General features: G+C 44.5%; 1 long non-coding RNA gene across 1 annotated transcript in view; it reads right to left on the bottom strand.

Moving 5' to 3' along the window:
- Positions 1–1,325: 1,325 nt before the first annotated feature.
- Positions 1,326–21,610, bottom strand: part of LOC148092732 (uncharacterized) — a 38,605-nt gene continuing 18,320 nt past the window's right edge. The window contains exons 2-3 of the long non-coding RNA XR_015714766.1: positions 17,171–17,293; positions 1,326–1,467 (exon numbers count right to left, since the gene is read on the bottom strand). This is a non-coding gene — a long non-coding RNA (uncharacterized LOC148092732). The remainder of the gene's footprint in view (positions 1,468–17,170; positions 17,294–21,610) is intronic.

Below are 21,610 nucleotides of genomic sequence, written 5' to 3'. Positions count from 1 at the left end.
AGTTCCTAGAAAGTAAAGACATCTGTTGATCAAATGCTTTGGACAACCCCAGGCACAGTGAGGTGCCCATGAGAAGACTCATGAAACCTGCTCAGAAAAGGGTCTGCTGGGCCCCAGGGAATACAACTCTATGAATCTGAGGCTTAATCGCTCACTATCCACCCCGGACGAAAATGCTCTCCCAGCAATTCAGGGCGTGATTGGACATATAAAGACATCTCCTTAATTATCAGAGGTGTTTTGGGGTCGGACCAAGGGGCATGGCAACTTAACTCTCTGAAAGGAACCTATGAATGAGCTGTGTCAACAGTTATAAAACAGTCCTATAAACTGTAGGAAGGGCTCTCTATGGAAAGAAAATGACAACCTGTATTTGTATATTAAAAGCAAACCAGAGTGTCTCTTTGTTTCAGTTTTTGTCTTCCTAGGTGCTGCCTGCATATGGTCGCACTGAAGAAAGCCAGGCATCTTATGAAGGACGGAACACCAACACACCCCAAGCTCCTGCCTAAGGAAGTGCCGATGAGCTCGACCACTCTCCTACCAGGTCCCGCACCCGGGGGAGAGTCACAGGGACGGGGGCCCCGAGACCTGGCCTTGGCTGGCTCCGCTGGGAACACATCATGTAACTTTGGACCCAGGGAATTTCCGAGTTTCAGTTCCTTTGTTTACAAAACTTGAGGTTGAAATTGTTGCTACTGAAATGTTAGCGGTTAACATTTTTACCCCCTTGGTTATGGAAATGATACACGCCCACTGGACTACTACATGATTCTTCCTGCTGAGTGGGAAGGGGAGGGCCCTGCCAACCACATCACAGCAGAAGTAGGGGGGGCTGGGGGATGTGGGTGCAGAGGCACAAGCGGAGGCCAGGAGACAAGCCAGGGCCGAGGGCTGAACTAGGTCTCCCAGGTGACGCTAGAAAGAGAAGACTGGCAGGGCTTTCTCTAGTCAAACAATTCGCTTGTGACACAGCTGACTCTGAGCAGGTCCAGTGGGTCACTGTAGAGGAAAAGCATTAGGCCAGGAGCCAGGAGGCCTGTCTGGCTCCATCACGGAACTGGTTTTGTGCCTTTGAGCGGATGACTGAACCTCCTGAGTTCCCATTTCCTCATCTGCAAGACGCAGACAATAGACCCCACTTCAAAGCCTGGCTGGTAAAATGAATGTAGCTCATCAAAGCGCCAGGCGAGCTCCAAAGCATTAATCTCTCTGCCACAAAAAAGGGGGTCCTCCCCACCTTTGCCTTTATTTTATTTCCTTCACAAGTATTTAGGCAATTATATACCAACAAAAGGGACTCTGCGCGCAGCAGCTCTGCTCACCAGTAAATTTGTGCCTTCTCTGGAAACCGCGTGGCGTTCAGGCAATGATGAAAGCAGACCGGGGGTAAGAGCAAAAGCCAGGGCGCATCAGTGAGGTGGTGAGCGCAGGCAAGTGCGCGGACTCAAACGCGGGCCCTCGTCTCTGAAAACAAAACAAAAACAAAAAAATATATGAAAAACAATCTCACCTACCAGTTCCTGTGGGAATCCTGCTCTGAAGAGGCTGGTCCATTCATGTACAGATTAAAAGTGATCACAGAGGCTTCACAGGCCCACTGAGCAGACCAGCTTGTGTGGTCAGGTCGCTGGGTGGGGTGACAGGGACTAGAGGAGGCTTAGGTGAGGTCTACAGGGAGCCAGAGAATGGGGTGGGGGTGGCACCTCCTGCATCAGCCTTGCACCTAGAGCCACATCCCACGCTGGAGGAACAAACACTGGAGTGTGGGTGTGCCAAGGCCTTCTGGGTGACCCAACCCCACAGGTAACAAACCTGTCTGCAATGGATGTATCCAGGCCATCACTTTAGATTTTACCACGTTTGGGATTGTGATTTTCCCCAGGCGCTGAGGAAAGAGGCCTGAATGGAAACAGCCAGCTCCAGGCTCCAGGATGATGCCCAGTGGGGAAGGGAGTGGCTACAACCACAGTCCTCCCCAGTGGTGTGAAATTACCCTGCCCCTCATAACCATCCACTGTCCCAAAGACCCCCCACACCATCTTCATCTTCTTTCAACACTAAATTGCCCATTAGATGCACTCTCTCCCCCAGTGCTTAGTTATTCATTTAATGCTTTTCCAAAACAGAAATCCTTTTTATCTGCTAATGCACAATCATTGCAAAAAAATTTTACCCCAAAAAAGGTTAGACATAGTGACATTTTCCATCCCGATTCCCCCTATAATTCTACTTCTACTCCCTCACTGTTGAAAGTTTGGAATATATCCTTCCAGAATAATATTTTCCCTTAACTTTTGGGTAGATGGGAAACATACACACAGGCCTTAAGTGGATGACTCCATGAATTTTTATGAAAATCTATGAAGAACTTGTACAACTTTTTTTTTTTTTTATCCTCACTTGAGGATATTTTTTCCATTGCTTTTCAGAAAGAGTGGAAGGGAGGGGGAGAGAGAGAAACATCGATGTGAGAGAGACACATCAATTGGTTGCCTCCCGCACCCACCCCGACCGGAGTTGGGGATCGAGCCTGCAACCGAGGTACACGCCCTTGGCTGGAATCAAACCCAGGACCCTTCAGTCTCCAGGCCGATGCTCTAGCCACTGAGCCAAACTGGCTAAGGCTACACAACTCTTATAACAATAAAAACAAATAATCCAGGATATGAATAACCATTTCTCCAAAGAAGACAATTAAATGGTTAATATGCACATGAACAGATATTCATTATCATTAGTCATTAGAAAAATGCAAATCAGTACCACAAGGACACACCACTTCACACGCCCCGGGATGGCTATAACCAAAAAGAGGAATGGCAACACGTTAAGTGGAGGTGAAGATGTGGGGAAATTGTAACCCTCGCACATTGTCGGTGGGACTGTAAACTAGTACTACTGTTAACCAGTTTGGCAGCTCCTCAAAGTTAAACAAAGAGTTACCCTATGATCCATCAACTCCACTCCTAGGTATACACCCCAGAGAACCGAAAACTCAGGTCCACACAAAACCACATCATGAATGTTTATATCAGCATTACTCAACAGGCAAAAAATAAAAATAACACACATGTCCACCAACTGATGAGAAGACACACATAATGTGGTAGAGCCATACAATGAAATATTATTTGGCTATTAAAAATGAACGACTGATATATGCTATAACATGGATGAACCTTGAAAACATGCTAGGCAAAAGAAGACAGGCACCAAAGGTCATTTATTGTATGATTCCATTTATATAAAAAATGGTAAATCCAAAGAGAAAGATGGTAGGTTAATGGTTGCCAGTGGCTGGGAGGAAGGAGGAATGGGGAGTGACTGATAATGGTTATGGGGTTCCTTTTTGGAGTGATGGAAATGTTCTGTAATCAGGTAATGGCGATGGTTGCCAACCAAGCTTTATGTATATACTGAAGACCACTGAACTGTATGCTTTGAAAGGGTACATTTTATGGCATGTGGGTCATAATCACAATTTTTTAAAAGTAATAAAAAAAAGCAATAGTCTTATTAAAGTTAAAGTCACTGTTAAGCTTGACTGAGGAAATCAGTTGAACTTGATTGAGTTAGTTAAGTATCATAGTATCTCTTCCTCTAGGGAATAAATACCTCTCTTCTTTAAGACAGAGCAGATGCAAGCTCAGCTCACACTATCTTGATCCTATAGGGGATAAAACTAATCTTAGACAACACAGCATCTCTTTATATATAAGTTAAAAGGTAACTAACAGAACTTACTTCATACTGAAAGAAAAGCAAAATACCCTGCCCATGAGAGATGAGATTTTATTTTCAAGCTAATATCACTGAAGATTCTTTGACTAAAAAAAGACATGATTTTTGTGAAGTGACTGTGACTGTTTCCAGCCTGCTGAATAAAGTCTTTTTCTCCTCCCATCTACTCAATATACGTTTCAGGTATATGACAGAATTCAACAAAAAAATGACAAAACTACATGAAAGTCCAGGCGTATAACTATCTCATCTCTGGACAGGGAAGATCAATCTTATCGATCTGGGCACAAACGCCTTCCCAAAAAAAGAACTGAAAAGAAAAAGATTGATAAGTTTAATTATAGAAAAAGTTAAAGTGTCTGTACATCAACACACATCATAAACACAATCAAGAGGCAAAGTAAAATGGTGATTTAACATCTGCTAGGAATTTCGTAAAATATAATACACTTAACTTATAATTAATTCTAATACATCAATAAAAAGCTCTAATATCCCAGTGGTAAAGTCAGCATAAGTGAACAGGGGGGAAAAAACAAAAACCACAGGGCAGAAAAGATATGTGGTTCATTTGAAAATGTCGGAATTCCCTAATAATAAAAACGCAAATCAAACTGACAGCGAGAGACTGTTTCTCACTCATGGAATTAGCCAGGGTTAGAAATGAGACAATGCTCCTAACTGTTGATCTCTCAGAGCCTTTAATAGTCTCTGAGGTATTTTAATTTCCTTTGACCAGTTCCTCATGTTTATAGAGTTCGATGAATTCTCAAGTATTCCTCTTTTTGCTGCTATTACATGCAAAGGCTTTGGGTTGAGTCAGGGCTGGGTTACAACTCCAGCCCTTTAACCAACCCCGTGTGCAAGAGGGTGTGTGCGTGTGTGCACGCTCAACAGAAACTCACGGAGCCCCGAGACCTTAGGGAATGGGACTCACGATTAGCGAGTGACAAAGGGAGGTCACAGTTGATGTCCTGTTCAAAAGAAACCGATTCTTTTTTAGAAAGGCAGGAAGCCGTCACTGTAAGTCAAGAACAAATAAATCTATGCATCTCTACACCATGGCAAATGATGGAGAACACTGGGACCGTAATGACAGGGTTGTCACAGCCACTGTCAAAGGCGGGAGGTGCGTGATCCACCCCCGCTGGGGCCTCTGGGGGGAAGCTGAAGGCAGAACTGGTGGGAGCCTGGCATCCGCACACTCCCAGCATCGCTGTGATAAAAACCACCGAGGACACACCCTTGACCTAACTGGCTGGCAGGTTTCGAAAGCCCCGGGAGGAGCCCTTCTCGACAAGAAGAGCCCCTGCGGGAAGTGCAAGCGACACCGGGCCTTATGACGGAGACCGCGTCATCTGCACGCTCCCAGCCCTGGGAATGAGAAACCGAGTCCAGCTGGGCAGTCTGCGCTCGAGCAGGGCTTTCAGAGGGTTAAGGCGAGCTGCAGGCTATAAAAAAAAGTCCTTCCCGTGAAATAGGATGGGAATTGCCTGAAAACGAGGGCCTGATCCCGCACACGCACGTGTCTGCACAGCCGGCTTTGCGGTGAACTCACAGCCCCTCTCTCATCAGTGTAAGTCAGCGCGCACCCCTCGGGCCGGCGGGGTGAACCCCGCGAGCAGAGTCATGACCAGGGCTTTCAGTTCGTGCCCCTGGCCTGCCTCGCTTCTCCTCTGCAAGCCTCCCGGGAAGCCACCTAGAAATAAAATACACTTGGGTCTGTCTTAAGGGCTGGAACACAGAATGGAATCCGTGGGCCTGGCCTGAGGGTTCTGGGGGCCATATTCCTGGGGAGTGTGAAAATATCTTTCAAAAACTTGTGGGAGAGGAAGAGGCGGCTCTAATTCTCGCTTTCACTTCTCCAGTTCTCCCCTTCGCATCCTATGAGCTGAGGAGGAGTGATCCTTGGCCCCCAATTCAGTCAACCATTCTTCTACTTAACAAACATGCCTGAGCACCTACAACACGCCAGGCACTGGGAGATAAAAGACACGCAGTGTTCAAATGCTGTCCTCTGCGCCCAGACACACTATTAAAACTGAGATTTGAGCCCGGCCGGGCGTGGCTCAGCGGCTGAGCATCGACCTAGGATCCAGGCGACCAGGCTTCGATTCCCGGTCAGGGCACGTGCCCGGGTTGCGGGCTGCAGCTGATCAATGACTCTCATCATTGATGTTTCTATCTCTCTCTCCCCCTCTCCCTTCCTCTCTGAAATCAATAAAGATATACTTAAAAAAACACACTGAGATTTGTGACCAGTGCAAGAGGAACAGGAGAGAGACCGTGTAAGCTCTTCCGAGGGAGAGCAGGAGAGCTTTACAGAGAAGGCCACCTCTCAGCTGGGCCTGGGGATGAGTAGGAAGTGGAAGGGGTTCCGGGCAGAGGAAAGGGCATGAGGAACGCCAGGCAGGAGTGAAAGGTGAGCAAGTCTTTGGGGAAGAAGCCGCACATCCAATATTGCTCACTAAGCTAGAGCCCCAGGTATTCTGTGGGAGGGAAACTGAGGCTGGATAGGGGAGATCAGACTGTAGGACACGCAAACTGACTTAGATCTGACCCTATGGATGACAGGCATCCCTGAAAACTTCTGAGTAGGACAGTGACACCGTGGAGCACCAACGTGGGTTGGGGAAAAGAGATGACAGTGTACCTGTGAGGGGAGTGTAAAGGGTGGGGCATATATGTGAGATTTATTTAGGAGGTGCGGGATTTGATGCATGTGGGAGGTGGGAAGAGGGAAAGGTAGCTAAAATAACATTCAGGTTTCCTCCTTAGGACACTTGATACAATTCACCGAAACAGGGCATCTAGAAAGATGGTAGGTATAGTGGGAGAAACATAAAAGAGTTGAACGTCAGACCAGCTGAGTTTGAGGAGCCTATGGGTCATTGAAGCGAAGACGACCAAGAGCAAGTTGGGTAAATGTGTTTCAAGCTCAGGTACACAGGCAAGGGGTGGAGTAGGCAGGATCGCCAACAGATAAGAGGGACGCAACTCACGGCATCAACCCCAAGGGCCGCTCTCGATCAGCAGTATCAACATCACCTGCAGGATGGTCTGGGGCCAGCTCACCAGAGCCGGCTATTAGGCAGGCATTTGGAAAGCTGTTTGTTAAACCCTTGGTAACTTGGCGGGAATATTTACACCACACAGAAGTCAGCAAATACTAAAAATCAGGCCTGCTTTCTCCACACCCCACTTCCACAGCTGGCAACCGGCACACACCAAACTTGAGAACTTGTTATAAATGCAAATTCTCAGGCCCCACCCTAGACCTATTAAATCAGAAACCCTGGAAGAGTTTTCACAAGCCCTGCAGGGGATTCAGATGCCCAGGAAAGTCTGAGAATGCCCACTCTAGACACATGGAACACAGGGTCCACGCTGGCCCAGGACGACCAGCCTGGCCTGGGACTCGATGAAAATGTGTGTGAGGTTGAGCTGCTCAGGGAAACCCTGGCCTGCCCTTGAGGGGCGTTGTTGTGGGGGAGGGGTGTTCCAGACCACAGGACACAAAAGCGGACCACTGACAACTAGTCAACATCTCTCTAAACCTGTAACAGGATTAATAAGCCCAGTCACCTAACCCACTCTTCTCAAATCTTCTAAAATTATTACTTTTTGTCAGTGTTTCAAAGGAACTTGGGGAAGAAAGTGATCATTTAAGAGTCTGAAGCGCATTACCTTGCTTTTTGGTGCTGAGAGGAGCAGAGTTTACCATCCCAAAATATGCATTTTGGGGGGATATCGATTATTTTAAGCTGATTATTATTTTTTAAAATTGATTTTAGAGGAAGGCGAGACAGAGAGATACATCAATTGGTTGCCTCCCGCATGTGCCCCAACCAGGGATGGAACCTGAAACCTGAGTATGTGCCCAGGTCAGGAATCGAACCCGCCACCTCTTGTTGTGCAGAACAACGTTCCAACGAACCAAGCCACACTGGCCAGGGCTAAGCTGGTTATTTTTAAAGTAAAGACTCAGGAAGAACCTTTGACCTTTCCTCAAACTGTTTAAAAGAATTAAGAAAAACAGGACTTGCTCCAGGAAGGGAGTTTTCATCACAGATAACTATAGTTTAATACGAACACTGTAACCGACAGGGAGGACCCCAGCTAGGCCCCTGTGATCTAAGTCCTCTCTGCGCCCCATTGTGAAAGATGGCCCGGCAACATTTGTTTACTGAATATTGCTTTTCCATTCCATGCGAATTGCCTACCTCCCCTTCGACCTCCCAGACCATTACCTGCCTTTATCCTTAGGCTCAAGAGGGTTTATAAGCCTCCAACCAACTCGGTCGCATGGTCTTACAGAACCCCTGTATGGATGTACATGATTAAATTTGGTTATTTTCTTCTGTTAATCCGTCTCATGTTAATTTTATTATTAAACCGAGAACTAAGAAAGAAAAGGGGAAAAACTTCCCCTCCCCTGCAGGGTTACGTTAAAACTTTAAAATATTACTAAGAAAGGCTGGGGCAGGGTCAGTTAAAACTGGCATCTGCTCACTTACCACTAAAATGACCTTACTTAGAGTCAGGCTTTGTTTTCTGGTTACACCTTACAAATAAATGATCATACTATTGGCCATCTGATCTTACTAGTCTCTGCTACTCTGTCACAATATATGGTTAAAAACCAGTGAAATTAGCAGTAAAAACCAGCGTCTATGTGAAAATGGCAACAAACTGCCTGGAGTGCTGAGGACACATTTCACGCTGTTTTGGACTTTTGAATATAATGAGAAGTAAAAATGAAAAGTTTGCACTAGGTGTCATTTCTGGCCACTCATAGCTATGTGTTTTTGATTTCAAAATGAAAACATATTTTTGATCATTCAGTAATAAATATTCTTTGTGAAAATTAAAACAACACAAAAATGTATTAACAGAAAGAGTCTCTTTCTGTTATAGACTGAATATTTATATCCCCCACCCAATTCATATCCTAAAGTCATACTCCCCTTGTGATGGTGTTTGGAAAAGGGATCCTTTGGAGACAATTCGGTTTAGATGAGGTTGTGAGAGTGGGGCCCTCAGGATGGGATTAGTGCCCTTACAAGATGGGACATCTGAAAATTTGCTCCTTCTCAGCCAGGTGCGGACACAGCTGGAGGGGAGGGGCGCAGTCTGCAAGCCAGGAAAATGCCTTCACCAGGACCCAAACATGCTGGCACCTTGATGTTGGACTTCCGGCCTCAAGAACTATGAAAAAATAAACCTTTGCTGTTCTAGCCACCCAGCCGATGGCACTGTTACTGCAGACCAAGCTGAGCAAGCCGAGTAAGATACCTTCTAACCCTTTCCCACCCATGGAAAAATTCCATTAGTCAGTAAGAATGTGTCCTATAGTTTATGTGCATGCCCATGTGCTTGTGCGTGCGCACACACACACAGTTTTACCTACATGGGTAAGATTACACATACTGTCTGTCCTGTGATCTGCATGTTACATTTTATAACATAACATGGACACCTTTTCATGTTAACACAAATATACCCACCTCACCCCTTTCACAATCCTCTGAAAGGCACATCATAATGCATTTAACCAACTGATGAACATTTAACTTGCTTTAGGCTTTTGCTGGTTTTGGTAGTTTTCTTTTTAATCTTTATTGTTGAGAGTATTACAGATGCCCCCCATTTTTCCCCACTTGCCCCCTTCCACCCAGTTCCCACCCTACCCCAGGGCTTCCCCACACTATTGCCTGTGTCCATGGGCTATGCATATATGCATATAAGTTCTTTGGTTAATCTCTTCCCACCACCTCCTCCCCTTTTCCCTCTGTGCTACGCTTCCATGCCTCTGGACCTATTTTGTTCCTCAGTTTATTTTGTTTATTAGATTCCACGTATAAGTGAGGTCCTGTGATAGTTGTCTTTCTCTGACTGGCTTATTTCACTTAACATGATTCCAGGTCCCTCCATGCTGTCTCAAAGGGTACGAGATCCTTTCTTTTTGACAGCTGCGTAGTATTCCATTTTTATCCACTCATCTACTGATGGGCACTTGGGCTGTTTCCAGATCTTAGCTATTGTAAATTGCACTGCTGTGAACACAGGGGTAACATATATTGTTTCTGATGGGTGTTTTGGGATTCTTAGGATACATTCCTAGAATGTGGGATCACTGGGTCAAATAGCAATTCAATTTTTAATTTTTTGAGAAAACTCCATACTGTTTTCCACAGAGGTTGCAACCTTTGTTCAAACATCTTTTAATCTACATCCAATTAGTTCTCTAAATTAAGTTCTATGAAATGGCTAAAATATGATAAATAAAAGGCTGTAGAGAACAAACATTATTTGAATCCCACTTAACTAAACTCTTCCTCACTGTCACAGCTAGGAGTGACGAGGAATTAAAACTAAACAATCCAGCGAGAATGGAAAGTGAAACCAAAAGACCATGAAAATCAGAGTTCCTGTAAACTGATTATTTGTTGGTGGAGGGGACTGGTCAGATACCCAGTACTTCTCATTGCAGAACAGTCATCCATGGGAAACAGCTACTAAGACCATTCATTTGCTTCCTAATTCCAAGCTCATCAAAGGCACCTTTTGAAAAAGAAGTGAATTTTCTTTGTCCTAAAAATTCCAAAGCAGCAGAAGGATGCCAGTTTCCTCAGCAGGCACTAGCTCCCAGGGTAGATCAATATCCTGGCACTGCGGTTTACAATGGAACGAGCTGTGAATCCAATCAGAAGAAACAGCCTAAGACCTGGGCCTGCCCTTGTGGCTGACTGAGTCTCTGGGCCTTTATAGGTTTCTGGGCAATGCTCAGACTAGTTCGTTCTCCGTGATATTAGCAACAAATATGAACTTCTAGACTTGTCATATAAGCCACAACATCTTAGAGTGCAGTTAGCACGGGGAGGAAGCTGAGCGATCAACGAGTGCACAGATGGCGGGAATCACGCACAGCGTCTCCCTGACACGGGGGCCACTGATAATCAGTTGTGGCGCTGTCTCCCAGTGCAGTTCTACAGAATCCTTTTCAATACAGCACCCCAGGCCTTCAAGCAGAGATGGTCTACTCTGAGTCCATCAGTGAAGAAAGTGAGGCCCAAAGGCTAAATCAGCTACCCAAGGTCTTACAGCCGGCCAGCCTCAATTTCCAGGTAGCAGGCCAACACCTACATTCTTATTCCAAGTAGGAAGGTTACTATGGTCTATATTTCCTGGAACTTCCAGACCTCAACAAGAGAGATAAGAGCAGAAATATCCAGACAAGAGCTCCATTGTCTCAGTGAGATACAGCCACTGGCAAGGTTAAGGAGTTAGACTCCTATATGTTCATCTAATATTTTGTCAGTCTTTTTGTTCTGAGGAGCCAGTTCCAACTGTAGGTCAATCACATCCAACCCTTACCCGGATCGCATTGTTTTCTGTTTGTACTTCCACTTTTTACTCCCCATGCTAAAAGACTCATTAGAACCTAAGGCCTACCTAGCAAGGTAAAAGTAGCTTCTCAATGCCGCCCAGGGCTCAGGCAAGAATGTGATTTTCTGACATCTGGTTCAGCTTCTTTAACTGGTTGATCAGTTGTTCCTGCTCTTCAACTGCTCTAGTTCCTTAAAATTGAAAAGGCTTTTTATATTCGCTAGGAAAATGAAAGAGTTCTCCTGGCTGCAGAGACAGAGGGCATAGCAGCCTTAGGTCAGGTGATATCCAATGGAGGTGATGAGACTGAATCTACAGCCTGGGGATAAGTGGTCACAAGCGGTCAATCAGTGATGCTAAATCAAGTTAAAACTTAGCAACAATCATTGATATGATTAAGGTAAGACTTTAGAAATGTCTTCATAAGTCTGGCCTATGAAAAATAATCTCTTGGCTTGAAATTTTCTGAAATTAAACCGAAGTGGGTTAGATTTAAAACATGTTTGAGACAAACAAATCTGTACCAAGTTCTTCAAAACTGCATCAATACAGGGTTGGGAAAAAATTAGGTTTATAGTTTTATACAGAAAACAATACAAAAATTAATAAATCATAATACAAGAATAAACTCTGCTTTGTGTACTCACAACTGTAAACCTACTTCTGCCCCACCCTGTAAATGAAGATCCAACCCATCCACAAATATTGTGCATGTGCCACTGGCAAGGGGCTCTCAACCCTTACATCTGTTTCCTGAGGACAGAAGTGGGCCTGAAGAGCTTCTGAAGCAAACGAGATGTCTGTCTTGTTTAGCATCTAATTTGCTTGCATATCGTAAAGACATGAATCACGGATTGTGACAAACCTTACAAACCCCAAAACTGAGGCGGTGATCATCCCCGAAGGAAGATGCTACAGCAGCTGTCATCTTCCTTCTGATGACACAGTAGTGGGAGCGGATGCTGACCCAGGGATGCCAGGAGCCTCGCTGGGCCATGACTAACACACTGCCCAGAGGACTCTGGTGCAGAGCGCTATGGAGGAAGTAGATCGCAATGAATCACAGTGCTCAGGAGTGGAAAATACAGTGTGATTCACATTAACTGAAAGGTTGAAGGAGAAAAAAACAACTAATAATTAAAGCCATACACACACTCTCACGCATCGGCAAATACCACACAGAACACGTCAGCGTCACTTCTGCTTTTTCAAAGTTCAAAGAAGAAAGGAAAGGCAAATTTAAAAATAAAGCCTAATAACTCTATGGCAAAATCAAACTACTCTAATGCCTAAGGTAGTTACATAAAAAGAAATGAATTATTTTTAGTGAAGTTGGTATTTGTTATAAGAAAAAAGGAGCCAATATAAAATAAAAATATATAGCAGCATTATTTATAATATTAAAACTAAAAACAATCTAAATGTCTATAAACAGTGCCTAAGCAAAAACAGTGATATATTCGTACAAGGAAATACTATTCCACAGTAAAAAGGGAATACACTATTAACAAATGCTACAACACGAATGACTTTAATAATATTACGCTGAATGAAAGTAGTCAGATACAAACGATCACATATTGTATGATTCCATTTACATGAAATTTCTAGAAAACTATCAATTTACTATAACACAAAATCTGTGAAGTTTATGAAATGTAAATGATATTCTGATAAAGCTGTTTTTATAAATGGAAGCATATTCTAGATATTATTGTTCTGTGCCTTCTTTCTGCTCAAAACTATAACTTGAAGAGAGTTTCGGATCAGTATAGTAGCTCTCCCTCTTTTGTTAGTGGTTGTATAATGTGTCATTGTATGGCTGTGCCAAAATTTAAATAAATTAAATAGCCATGCAAAAAAAAAAATAAAAAAAAATCATAGCCATAATATTTAGCTTCTGCTGTCCTCAGATCTGAAAGCTACAAATTTCCTCCTTTCATTCCTCAAAATCTCTGGAGCACCTCCTGGCAGACATTAATGGTGCCTCACCCATGTGCCATCAGCACTGCAATTACCCATGGCAGGAGAACCCTTGACTCACTCATGGGCGCACCAGGGAGTTACTGTCCCTCAGAATGGTCCTTACCAATGACAGATAGGAGCTGGTGGGTAATACCCAGCATCCTCACTCCTTGAGTGAAGCAACTCCGAGGCGAGGTCAACACCCTCTTCCAGAGCTCCTCAGATGCCCACAGTGGGAATCTGCTCATTAACACAATTGCTTTCCCTTCCCTGTCTCATTTCCCCACTCCCCCATCATCTTACCTAGAATCATCTACCAAATAAATTACTTGCATCTAAATCCTTGTTTCAGGGTCTACGCTGAGGCGACCCCATAATAAACTGCCACCAAGAAGTAACACTTATTGATTGGCTCATACGTCTGGTGCTTTCCGCTCAACCTTATGCATTTATAAAGACGGCAACAAGGTACTAAGTCCACAGGCAATTAGCAGTCCTAATAAGGCATACGATTTCATCAATGGGTTCATCAGAATGCTCCGCTGGGACATATAAGGTGCCATGGCTAAGATGCTAGCATCAAGGTCTGTGTTCACTTGCTTGCCTGGCCAACCCATGGACACAGTATAATTAACTTACAAGTGTTTGGAAAGATGTTTAATCACTCGAGGCTTAGGTTTCTTCCACAGACCACAGCAGGGCCAAGAACACAACAGTCAAGCCACCCTTAGCATATGCTTTATGACTTACAACTCACGAAAAGCATAAAAACTGCGAGTCTTTTCCATGCTAACTTGGAAAATCCTGTGAATTTATGGCTGCAAATTCCAACCAACATCAAAGCTTTGCCTCTTCTCCTTCCAGCTGAAGTATATTAGTGCCAGACGAGACAGCCAAGGTACTGAGAGGAGCAAGAAATGACATTTTTACAGAATTCAAATCCTTCTCCTAAAATGTAGGGAAATATACACATCAATGTAATTGACAATTTATTCACCCCACTTGCTGCTCATGTTTCATTTTGAGGAGCCTGAGCAACTGGTATGTGCAGACGCCAAGTCTAACCATTTTAGGCAGCTGCCAAGGTGGTAACAAGATGTCACTGTGGGGGAGAGAAGCTCAACAACTCCAGACACTTCATGAGTCCACGGTAAACCAAGCTATGGTATGTGATAAGGCAGCAATCCCCAGCTGAGGTCTGAGTGAACAAAGAGGTTTGAGAACCCGAGAGTGCACCGCTTTTAATAACCATGTCATCTCCCATTAACAACAAATTGGAATATCAAGAAGCTGGAATTATGCCTAAAGTGATAACTGAAACTGGCACTGGTAAAGGCTTTTAAATTTCCCATCGCATTTGCCCAATTTGGCAGAAGGCAGAGGAAGCTCGGCAGATCCTAAGCCAAGGCCAATAATAGGAACTTCCCCAGTAAAGGCAGAATATACCTCTTTGCCTCTTGGCTTGGGTGTGGCCACGTGACCTGCTTAGGTCAATGCAATAACACAAAGGTGTCGGTTAGGAAGCTTCTAGGGTTTCCCCCGAACCATGCCGTTGTTGCAGTCGTAAGAAGAGCTTCCCTCGGGTAGCCTTCAGCCCACAAGCTGGACTTAGAGTTCTCAGGTGGAGCAGGCCTGAACCTGGACCCTGGCGAGAAGCCAAGTCTCGCTGGACCTGTGCAGGAAGCAGAGTGACCCAGCTATGTTCAGCCTGGATCAGCCACCCCCCCACCCCATGTACATTAGCCTGACCCAGATCAGCCAAGCCCCAGCCAACTGTTAGTTGGTGATCTAAATAAATACTTATTATGAATTTGCCCACTGACTTTGGGGTGGTGTGTTGCACAGTAAGAACTGATGCAGAATCCCAAGGACACCAGGTGGCCAGAAAAAACACCAATAAGCCAAACACAGGAATGTAACCACCCCTCCAGTCCCTAGGAGAAATGTCTTATCTCCCTTCTCACCACTTTCTAGCCGATGTTGAAACCACTGTCCACATGCACAGCTGATCAAGGTTTGGCTTAGACCTGGCCTTCCTGGGTGCCAGTAACGAGTGACACAGCCACCTTGCCCCCACAGCCCACGGGCACAGAGATAGTTGCCAAGCAACTAGACAGGAGGAAATAACCCCACCCTGACGTCGAAATTTCCATCCAGAACCCTTCACAAGCCCACCTTTTCCATAAGCCTGCTTTCCCACACAAGCCCGCCTTGTCCCCAGTTTATAAAAGCAGCCAAGCCCACAAAGATGTTCTATCTAACAGGAAAAATAGAGAAAGCGAAGAAGCCTCTGAACCCCAAAGACAAACCTTTAGCACTGAGGTAAGACTCATGCCCAGAATTTTGCACTTCTTTATCCCATCGTCATCATTCTAAAAAAAATCACATACAGTGCTCTTTGGTGTTTATTTAACTTGCATTTATTCACTGTCTACCACAGGTTAGAGTCTGTGCTAGAAGAAATGGGACACATGAGACACAGACCAAGCCCTGACCTCAAGGAACCTGAAGTCAAACAATAAGTAGAAACACTGATGATATGGAATCACTCAATTGCACAAATGATTATCGCTTTCCATGATATGAAAAAGTATCTCGTGTAACCTAAGCAGAAACCACAGAACCTAAGCTCACAGAAAGAAGGCAGACGGCTTCCTGAGAGAATTGTGTGTTTAAGCCAGTACCAACAGCATCGACCTAGGGTTCAAATTAAGGAAACCGTCACAACAGACTATGTAAAGTTAGTTCTCCAAAGTTACTCTCTTGTCCTGTTACTCCAAATGGGTTTGTTTTCTCTAAGAGCAGTTATGTCTGAGGGGCAGCAAAGTCCCCAGCTCCTGGCCCAGAAGGAGCAAGCAGTGGGGGCCAGGGTGGATCTCACAAGCTTAGTGTCAGGGAGCCCTAGGTTCAAATCCCATCTCGTTGTGTGGCCTTGGGTAAGTCACTTCATCTCACTCGGCCTCCATTCTCTTACTTGTAAATGAATGGAGGTGGTGCAGTGGGTTTAAAGGAGATCACTCAAAACAATGACAAGGCTTATTTTGCTCCTGAATCTGCTATGGGGGCAGGGCTCAGCAGGGTGGTTCATCAAAGCCAGCTTGTCCCAGCTCCACTCAGCATCCATGGGAGCAGCTCCAAGGCTGGGGGCCGGAGCCTTCCAAAGTCTCGCTCCCAGGTCAGTGGGGCTTAGGTGGAGTTGTCGGCTGGACTATCTCCACATGGCCTTTCTTTGGAGCTCGGGCTTCCTCACATCATGGTGGCTGGTCTCAAAGGCAAACATCCCAAAAAAATGAGAGAGTCAGGGGGACACCATGTCACCTATGTTGATCTCCACGTTGAAGTCACTCAGTATCACTTCTGCCCATTCTCTCTGTCCAGGTTGTCACTCGTCCCACACAGATGCCACCAAGAGAAGAAACGGTAAAGCTCCCAGCTTGAGGGGGTGTGGGAAGGTCCTGCAAGAGCAGCAATAATGCTGTTGCTAGTTTTGGAAAGTATGATCTGTCCTAGTGACCTATACTGATACCCCTTTCATGCTAATTCCCTTTCAACGGGAGATCTCTGATCATATGAAAAAAATAGATGAAAGCTGGGGACAAGAGGAAAGGGAAGTAGGAGAGAGGGAGCAAGAGGAATGCAGCTTTTATGCTGGGACAGGGCCCCACCATCAGGACTGTTCCCTCTCAGTAACTGACCCGGTTCTTTGTGCCCCCTGGTGTCCCCACGTCTAGGACGTGGCCAACAGCAGTGCCTATCTCATGGTGCCACGGTGAGAATTCAATGAATTAATCCAGTAAAGTGCTTAGAGCCGTGCCTGGCACGTAGTGCTCTGTAATTGTGAGCGGTTATATTTCATGGTCTTGGGGCTCCTGCGCTCTCTGGATCTTGGCTCGGCCCTGTGGCCGATGCATTATAAAGTTAATCCTCCAGATTACCTGGAAGCAGGAAAGCACCTGGCCCTCTGTCAGACAGAAGTCACATCCACACCGACACACCCGAGCCAGAGCCCACAATAATCCCCCCGCACTGAAGGGCCTGGAAGCGGGTTTGGGGGTTGATAACTTCTACATACCCTTCACGCCAGCATGTCTCCTCTCCTCTGTTTAGTCCGGCCCCAACCTCCCCGGCATCGTAAAGGGCCTGAGCATTTTATTTTTCCAGGAGAAGTTCAGAAGTCCGGATCTCTTGTGTCCATCTACAACACAAAGAACCAAATATTTAGAGTTTCTTACGCATTTAAAAAAAAATACCGTGAACACCACACAGAGGACTTGCCTCCCACTTGGCCCTGGGAGGAGGCACTGATAGATGGGAGCACAGTGGATGGCTTCCCATCCTGTTCGATCCATCAGCCCCACCCCTGGGCCAGGTAGCTGAAGAGGGAATCCTTTAGCAAAATGTTCCCTATGCCAAGGCTCAGATTTCTAAAACCCCAAACAGTCTTCCTCTTAAAAAAACAACTCCAAACAGTCTTCCTCTTAAAAAAATAATTCCAAACAGTCTTCCTCTTAAAAAAAAAACTCCAAACAGTCCTCCTCTTAAAACAAACAAACAAGAAAACTAATCAGCAATGATCAGTTAGTCAATTAGTATTTTCTATCAATTAAGTGACCATTTTTTATTCCTTTACTCCTTGCATCAAATTAGCTCGTACAAATTTAAACAGTCCTGCAATCTTCTAGTCTAGGATTTAGAGATAGAAATAACCTGAATATGAAATTCCCAAATTATCCCCTATTTCATTTTTTTGCATCGATACCATACCTTGTCAAAATTAAGTGGATACATGCAGTCATCGAACCTGCAAACAGACCGAACACCAAGCACAAGTGTAAGATCAAAGCTTAAATTTCTTTGACGATCACCACTAATACCTGCAGCCTGGATCCCTGTTAGAGGTGAACACTGTTATAATTTGCGATTATATCGTTACAGATCTGTGCGTTCAAATATTCAATCCCTCCCTCTCTCTCCTTCTCACATGCGTGTGGTTCTTTTCTAAATAAATATTTATTGTGTGCCATCCTGCACTTTCTTTGTTTCATTCTCAGGGTATCTCATCACACATCCCTACATCAGCCTAAGACGACGATCTCATTTTAAAAAACTCTTTCATTGCCCAGCCGGGCGTGGCTCAGAGGTTGAGCGTCGACCTAGGATCCAGGCGATCAGGGTTCGATTCCCGGTCAGGGCACATGCCCGGGTTGTGGGCTGCAGCCGATCAATGACTCTCTCATCATTGATGTTTCTCTCTCTCTCGCTCCCCCTCTTCCTTCCTCTCTCTGAAATCAATAAAGGTATATTTTTAAAAAAACTCTTTAATATTTCACAATCTCAACTCCCTTGTCATTAATCCCTAGGTCACTGGTTCTCAATCTTTGCTGCAAACTGGAATCACCCAATGGGCTTTGAAAAATAGGGTTACGTAGGTCCCACCCCCAGAAATTTGCTGTAATTGATTTGAGTGTGGTTTGGGCATGGTGTTTGTATAAAACTTCTCAGGTGTGCAGTCAGGGCTCAGAGCCCTTGAAGAGGTGAGCCTTGTAGCCAGGCTCTTTTGACTTCTGCCCACAGTAATAAATACACTTCACATTATGACCCATACTCACACACACGCGAAATAAAAACAAACATGTTATAAAATAATACTTAAATCTTATGCATTCTGATGTTTTTCATTCCACTCACTTTTATTTCATGGGTGACAGTCCACTAGGGGGTCATGACCCACAGTTTAAAAAACACTGTCTTAGATGACCCAGAATATAGTTAGATGAGTTATTAAATATTATCCTTGAAATAAAAACGTATCTCAAAAACTTCTAAAGACCATATGTGAACCCCAGAGAATAAGCCCATACTTACAGATGCCCACTCAATCTTTATTAAACTGCCAAATCTTTCATTTTTACAAAAGAAAGGTAAAACATGCACAATTTCCTTTTGTACGTACATAAGACAATGTATGTTATGCTCTGCCCATTAACTATGACTTCCAATCTCTATTATCATACAACATTTTGTTTATTTGAATAATCCTTTAACGGTTACACTGTGGACCCCCAAACTTAGAGCTCGTTTCAATGTGTTGCTCAGGGGGCGTTGGTTTTAAATCTGTCTTTGTCCATGTACCATGGGCCTCACACAGTATATGGATCAGGAAGCAAGTGTTGGCACTAATGCTCGCTGACTGAGTCTTAGCATCCTGGCATGTATTTCCATTCTGAATTTAACAAAATAGTACACTAGGGAGGCTGATACACACATCTGGCCTTACACAGAAACGGGTTTGCCATCACCAGCAGTCTCTCAATAGTTATAATGCTTCCAACATCGGACTATAGTTTTAGGCATCCAGTGCTCTCTCCACATGGGATTAACAGAATTCAGTGTTGCTGCCAGTATCCAGTTTTCACTAATGTTGCTGAAGTCACATCCGTAAGTGTTTAAGACAAAGGGTTTTTTGAGCACCCGTGGGAAAAATCCACCAGGCAAAATGTTATTAGTCAACTTCCACAGGGGTTTTGACTTTGAAAAATACAATAACTAGCCAAACCCAGACCAACCAAAAGAGATGCTAAACTGAGCTTATTACACGTGACACATATGACACATGTTATAAAATCTTACATACAGAAACTTAAAACACCAGCACCGTAAAGACTGTCTTTATGTAAGAAAAATATAATTGTGTATTAAAAAGAGAAGCAGACTGACTGAGGCTTCCCTTGGGTCGGGGTGAAGCAGCTGGAACGACTTGGGCAGCTGTCCGACCTTGCTGGATTGGTCTCACAGCATGTGGACACAAGAAGCATTTCCTCAGCAAAGGGCATCTGTTTTCAATTTGGTTATTAAACTTCAACATGGTTATGTTCCTAAGAGAAATGCAAATTCATTTCAAACATATTGGTTTCTTAGCAGACTAAAATTTCTCCAGGGTATAGTAAAGTGTTTCTAACCTTCACAGTTTTAAGTTATAAGTTTTCACTTAACTCCTCTATGGAGGAAAACTAATATATGGGAAGTATCTTGATCACAACTATTCATTAATTAAATAAATGTTGATTGAGCAATGCGCTGTGAGAAATACCGAGTCACTATTTTCATGGGAAATTCTGCAGCCCTTTTAAAGTATTTAAAACCTAAAACCCTCAAGGTAAAAAGCAGGTTGAAGAGAACAGGCTGCCAACCAAGGATACCAATGTTAATAAGTGTTAAAAGAAAACATTGTGCCATAATCTTACTAAATTGGGTTTGTTACAAGATTCTAGCAGACTCCAGTCTCTCCCTGGTGGACAGAATCCACACTGATTTTCACAGCCAGGTGACACGTGGGCTGCTCTTCCCAGCACCGGTGCTCCGGGCTGGGGAGCTCTGCATGGGGTTGAAACCCTACAGTCCTCGGGAAGAGCCTTTACAGCTGAGATATCCCTGCGGATTCTTAACATCTGTACATGGGTGCGAGGCCAGCCCTTTTCCCGTCTCCGCCCTTCCTACCAGTCTCCATGTGGCTTCTTCTATAAATCCTTCGTTATAAGCCTTCTGTTCAGCTAGTCTTCAGTTGGTTCTTCAGGTTGATTGTTCTAGATTTTAGTTGTAATTCCCGTTTGGACCGGGGAGGAGGTGAGTGTAACTTCTACCTACTCCACTGCCATCCTGATCTCCCTAATTTCCTCTTTTGAGTTCAGCCAACTTTCATTTCACATCTTCCTGGGTTTTATCCATTTTGGTTTTAAGTTTTTGAAGTTTTGATTCAGGGTTATATATATATGAAAATGTTTGTCTCAGGAAACTTAGTTAATGTTCAGACACAATACTGCCCTTTTCTTCTGCTTGTATGTATGTGTGCGTGTGCGTGTGTGTTTACAGGGGGTGAGAATATTCAAACCCTGAAATGTTTTGATTGTCAAACGGTTTTTCTTTTGATTAAAGCTTTGCTTGCATGTTGTCTGTCGCTTTCTGCTCCTTTTATAACAGATTTTCTTTTCTGGACAGCAATGAGTTGATGCAGAAAAGGTGTAGGGCTTGGAGTGGTTAACCAGGTTTCTGATTCAATTGCACCCTCTACTGTTGACATGGTGAAGTGCAAGCTATTGCATGGTGCTGCTGCTTGGGAGGGAGGAAGGGTATCCTGTGATTTTGTGATTCTTTTATCTCTGCAGGACTCTAAATTTTATTCTTTTCGCCATTCTTTCCCCACAGTGCCCAGTCTCCAAGGGGCAAGTGCCCTTCCTAATTTCCCCATCTTGAAACCCGTCATCCCGAAGACTGCTACCCTGGGTCCCCCATGCATTCAAGTATTTCCACTCAGGATAGGACTTGTCTTTCCAGGAGTGATGTCTTGGCTGGTCGCCCCAGGCTCCCCAGACTCTGTCCTTTCATTCTTCACTTATTTTCTGTGGTCTCTGCCAGCGCTTCAGACACGGGTGGGCTCTGGAGCTACCTGGCTGGACCTGGGCATTTATTCCCCTCCTTATAAGTAACTTGAAGTTTATGAAACTGTCTCCTACTA

The sequence above is a fragment of the Miniopterus natalensis genome, chromosome 7 (assembly GCF_054644295.1).
Source record: "Miniopterus natalensis isolate mMinNat1 chromosome 7, mMinNat1.hap1, whole genome shotgun sequence".
NCBI classification, from domain to species: Eukaryota; Metazoa; Chordata; class Mammalia; order Chiroptera; family Miniopteridae; genus Miniopterus; species Miniopterus natalensis.
This window is presented reverse-complemented; position numbering and strand designations above follow the sequence as displayed.